Source organism: Triticum aestivum, chromosome 7A, assembly GCF_018294505.1.
Source record: "Triticum aestivum cultivar Chinese Spring chromosome 7A, IWGSC CS RefSeq v2.1, whole genome shotgun sequence".
Lineage (NCBI taxonomy): Eukaryota > Viridiplantae > Streptophyta > Magnoliopsida > Poales > Poaceae > Triticum > Triticum aestivum.
Window position 1 is genome coordinate 578,504,202 of NC_057812.1, and position 5,683 is coordinate 578,509,884.

A 5,683-nucleotide genomic window follows, 5' to 3' on the forward strand; every position below is an offset into this window, starting at 1 on the left:
AGACGGGAGTACGTGCGCCGTGCATGCACCTCTTCTCTTCGTGCACGTCCCCCACCTACGTGGGTGTGTGTGAGAGATACAAACCGCGTTCGTGAGTGTTTTTTGTTTTGGGGTGGGGGTGGGGTGGGGGTTGATTTCATGAATTATTTGTGGGAATATGTGTCGATGACATCTCAAACAAAATTTTGCATGCAATGTGTGTGAAATGGAGGCCTATCCATATCATACATAGAGGGTCGGGCAATCCACGAGAAGAGAGGGAGGGGTCATAGCTATCGATAGAGTCGAAGAGAGGATCAAGTGGGTGGGTGCGAGATCGATGAAGAGAGCCATCGAAATTGTGTGTGTGTACAAGTCAAAGATATAGGGCGACTGGCCTACCGGAACGTTAGAGGGCACACGTCAAGTTTGTGTGTGGCAGGGAGACATGACTAGAGCACTCGATGTATCAGTGTGTGTGGGGGGTGGTGGGAGGGGTAGGCAGAGGCCTAACTATAGAGGTAGAACGACTCGTATATGTGTTGAGAAGGAGAGACCCAGCTATGTCTTGAGGGAGATCGGTCGACATCCATACATAACTGAAGGACGGGAAATATGATGGGAGAGAGAGAGGAGAGAGAGAGAGGGAGGGAGAGGGGGGAGAGGGGTAGAGTGTTGGATGGGTGATGTAGTTGCTTCTCGAAGATGGTGGGAGAGGCCTACTAGGCAAACTGAGGGTGGAACTGTAATGTTATCAATAAGAGTGGGGATGTGTTTCTGTGTGTGCCTGTGCGTGATAGATCTGCCGGGACGCATCCATGGATGATGAAGGGGAACAATGTGTTTGGTAAGCAAACCTAACTAGATCGGTAGATCAATTGTTGTTTGTCGGAGGAAGGGAGAGACACAACTAATGAGGTAGATCGATTGACGTGTGGGTAAAAACGAGTTATAAGGACCTAGCTAGCTATATGTATAGCGAGAGATCGGTCGGTGTACGTCCATTTGTTAGAGGCAAATAAGGCCCAGCGAGATGGATAGACAGAGAGAATGGAGCTAGGAGGTGGTGCGAGAGGCCCAACTACTAGCTAGATAGGGGGAGGAGTGTGCGGTTGTGAGAGCGATGAAAAGAGGGGCGAGAGTTTACACGTGTGTCTGACCGTATGAGAGACACGAGGCAAGGACACATAAATGAGGAGATTGAAGGTGTGTTTGTATGTTGTAGGCAGGCATCACTGGAGAGGTTTATCGATTGGTGTGTGTAAGAAAGGAGTTGTGGAGACTCTGGGAGAACGACCTAAAGAAAAAAATGAATGTGGCCGGTGGATAGAATGCCGAGGGAGGGGGAGGGCGAGGAGGGCATGTGCATGCACGAGAGAAAGTTAGTGGTAGCTACAAAGGTTAGAGGATTGTGTGGGTGTAAGAGACTAACAAAGATCATAATTTGATATGAAAGCGGATTCATATATTTGAATAGGAGATCATAGTGTTTTAAACATTGCATGCATGAATATAGCGGTGATACATGTGCTGTGCACATGTTATACCATAATGTGATAATGCATGGTGTTTGCAACTCACAGCTAAATGCCGAACAATCTAAACCATACTATACATCAAACAATCTCACATTTTATTTGAATTTGTGATAATGTGTGGTGTTTGTAGCTTACAACTAAATATCGAACAATCTAAACAATACTATATATCGAACATTCTCACATTTTATTTGAATTTGTGGTAATGTGTGGTGTTTGCAACTCACATCTAAATACTTGTAGGCGTAGGGAGCGGGGCACCATACATAATGTGATAAACACATTATACATATGAGACATGGTTTAGATTATGAAGATCTAGCTAGAGCTAGAAATGTAATGTGATTTGAAATCAAAATAAAGTGGATTCAAAAAATCTAGTTCGAGTTCATATAGTACACATAGTTCATATGTAACTCGAGACTAATCATGTGGTATGCTGTGAAGATAATACACAAACGATGGTTTAACTTGACAATAATGATGATTGTAGATTTATTAAAACAGAGAAACGAATTCAAATGCTTTGACTTCACAACAATCATTATTGTAGATCTTATTCAAATAGAGAAACGAATTCAAATTTAGTTCATATTGAAGTGGTAGTATATACATTTGGAATGCACTAAAACGTTCATTTTAGTAGTAGTTTGCATGCATTATACACGTAGCGAAATATTTTAATTGAACATAACATGAATTCAAAGTTTTGAATGACATTTGTAGGGCGCACTGATTTGGTACAGTACACGTTAGGCTTGTCCAGAAATTTCAACCCGCGCCTTGTTAGCCCAAAATATTTAAGATATATCTTTGTCTTGTTGTGCTCCGACAACTCCCTCCATCTCAACCCGCGCCTTGCTATTCCGAAATTACAACGCGCGCGAAAACTCCCCCCTCCTGTGAAATCCCAACACGTGAAATGCCCGTGGTACCCCTGAACCGAAAGAACCGCCTCAAATCAGTGGGGGTACTTTCGTAACTTACCCCACATTTCGGACAAGCGCGTCTCTAAGCCATGGTTCTCCACTGCCATCCCGTCCGCCCACCCATTCGTACACCGAGGCCGCGAAAACCCGCGACGAAACCCCACACCCTGCTCCGTCCACCACCCAGCCGGAGCCTCTTCCCCGACGACGTCGTCCACGGCAACACCTCGACGTCCCTCATCCACCGTACCGGATGAGGATCCGTCGTTGATCTCATCGTCCCACCGGTTCAGCCACCCCATCCTCCACCTCCAAGGAGCTGCCTCAACGTTCCCCTCGTCTTTCGCGCCACCTCCATTCCCACACCGCCGTCTTCACCTACACCACCGGAAGAGCATCATCATCACCGTTTCCTCGGATGAAGCTGTGGCCTAATCGGCGCCACCAAAGAGGTTGTACACTAATCGCCGCATTTTCTTCTTGATTCGATCTCACGGTGCTGCCGGCGCTCGGTCCCGAGCCGACACGGCGCGGCTCCATCCACGGCGGTGTCGCCAGCCACTTCCTCCATGGCGTCGCTCCCTAGGCGGCCACGTCCACATCAGTAGGACCTGCTGCTGCTTTAGCTCTCGCTCGCGCTGCTGCTCTGCTCTTGCTCTCAGTCCCCTGTCTGGTATGCTCTTGCTCGCGCTGCTGCTCTCGCTCTTGCTCTTGCTTGCGATGCTGCTCCGATTTAGCTACACTTCACTCCGATGCCGCCGGGGTGAAGGAAGAATCAGCCTCAGCAGGGAGGGGGGCTCACCGGAGAGGTACCCCACTATCTATCTTAGGGTTCAGGATGGGGCGGTGGCGGGGTGTTGGCGGGGCGGTGGCGTGGGGATCGCCGGAGAAAAAGCTCGGCACGGGGGGCCTAGAGGGATGGCCGGTGCGGCGGCAGACCGGCGGTGGGGAGTGTTTTCGGGGCGGGCGGGGCGGCGCACCACCGGCCGCGGGCGGCGGGGGGGCTGCTGTTTGGCCGGCTCAGGGGGTGGAGGTTGAAGATGAACCGCATGCCCTTGATTTCGTATCCAACGGCTGCAAAATCGACTGACCAGAGATGAAAAAGTCAGTCAACCGACGTGTAGCCTCACCTTGCTAGTGCGTTCAGTTTCGACAGCAAAATTTAGTTTCGACAGCAAAATTCAATTTCGACAGTTAAGTTCAGTTTTGACAGTTAAGTTCAGTTTGGACAGTTAAATTCAGTTTCGACAGTTAAGTTCAGAGATGAGTGGCTGATGTATTTTACATCTAGCACTTTGTGGTTATGTATTTTACATCATGTATTGGAGATGCTATTAGAATTCCACTCAGTTTAATGTTGTTCGTTGTCTCTCTTGTCCTGCTTCAGCCTCGGCGTCGTACAACTCACCGGAGCTGCTCCAATGACGAAACCCTCCATCACAGCGGAGCAGTACCTCGGGCTCCATCTCCAGACGCCGAAGATCTTCTTCCCCTCCTCCGACAGCCAAGTCAGCCGAAGTATCCTCACCGGCCAACCCAATCACGCTGAGATCGACATGGCTTCACCAAAGAGGTTGTACACTTGCTGCATCTCTTTTTTACTCTACATGTTATATATATTGTCCACTGAGCACACGGATTTGTTCCTTTATTGTCTCCTTGAAAGAAAAAAACGTAGGAATTTTAATTTTCACTTGTCCTCCTTTTCAAATTCCTATTCATGAAGCACAAGACTAAGAGATAGTAGCATAATAGCATTATAACCGTACATTTTCTTGTGGTTTGACTTAATCTCACCATGCTTCTTTGCATCCTGTGATCTTCCAATTATTGTGAATCAAACACCCAGATAGGCAGAAATCCTGTGTTTTTAAATTCTCTATTTTGCACGTGCATTCCTATCCTATTCCTGTCTATTTCCTATCCCTGCATTGTTGGAATCCTCCAATTCAAATGAGCCCTTACAGAATTACTTCTCTTATAGATAGTTGTCAAAGAAAACCTTGTGTGGTTTGTCCCGCTCCTGCTGCGCCCTCGTCCACCCCAGCTCAGCTGCTCCAAATGACAGAAGGATCCAGCATAGCAGGGATTCGGCCTCCAGACTGTCTTTCGCCGCCTCAGATCTTCTTCCCCGCTGATGGCGGCCATGAAAACTGCACTACCATCATCAACTGAGCAGATGACCTCGAGGACTACACGGGTCCGCAAGAGAGGTCGCACTCTTTGTGTCTACTTACGTTATGCATCGCTTGATATTACATGCTACTTTATCGTCCTGTTCACTGATTAGACTCTGAGTCAGCTCCAAACTAATGGTCAAACTTGAGTTTTTAAATGGTTCTGGGGTACATATCGGGGCCGCTATCAATAGTATTTATCTACTATCTGGTTAATCTCCGGTGTCTACTATGAGTTTCATGTTGGGTGGGAAACAAACAGTAAAGAAGCCATTATCTGTATTTTTTAACTGAAGCCATTATCTGCCTGCTATTATTGGTTTTGGGTCCATCCATAGGTTGCTACCATCACTCTGGATTTCTGCATGCACTCCTTACATAATCTCACTATGTTTTATTCCTATGCATGACAGTTATTTTAAACAATGGAACTGAACATGTAGAGCAAAAGGGACGAGCCTTGTGTGGCAATAAAATTTCATGCAGACGTCGCTCCATGGTAGGCGCAAAGGCAGCCCCCCTCCACGCATTTCGGATTGTAATCGAGAGGAAGATATCTGTTCTGAGGGGGATTCAGAAGGAGAAGACAACTCCTATTTACCCATGAGGTCTTCGCTCTAACTTGGCATGCTGATGTTGGTTATATCATGCATATGGTGTCTTGCATTGCTTACTTTATACATCAAATATGTCATCTGCTTAGTTTAGACATCCTTTGTGCGAATGCCATCTATTTATTTTATTCATCATTTATGTGAATTGTGCAACGCCATCTTGTTTAGCCAGGCATCATATATGTGAATTTTGCAATGCCATCCTGCTTAGCCAGTCATCTTATATGTAAATTATATCAGGCCATCCTTTTTTTTGTTACATATTACATTTGTCAACAATGTTATTACATTCAACTGCTCTTCGTGTGCATCAGCCATTTGACACGGTGATGGCCAATTCTAGAGTGAAAACAAGGTCTTCAGAGCAGACTATGTTATCTGACGAAGTGCATATCTCGCTGGTTACGGATAGCTCCTCAGAAGAGGATTCAGAGACAGATGACTAG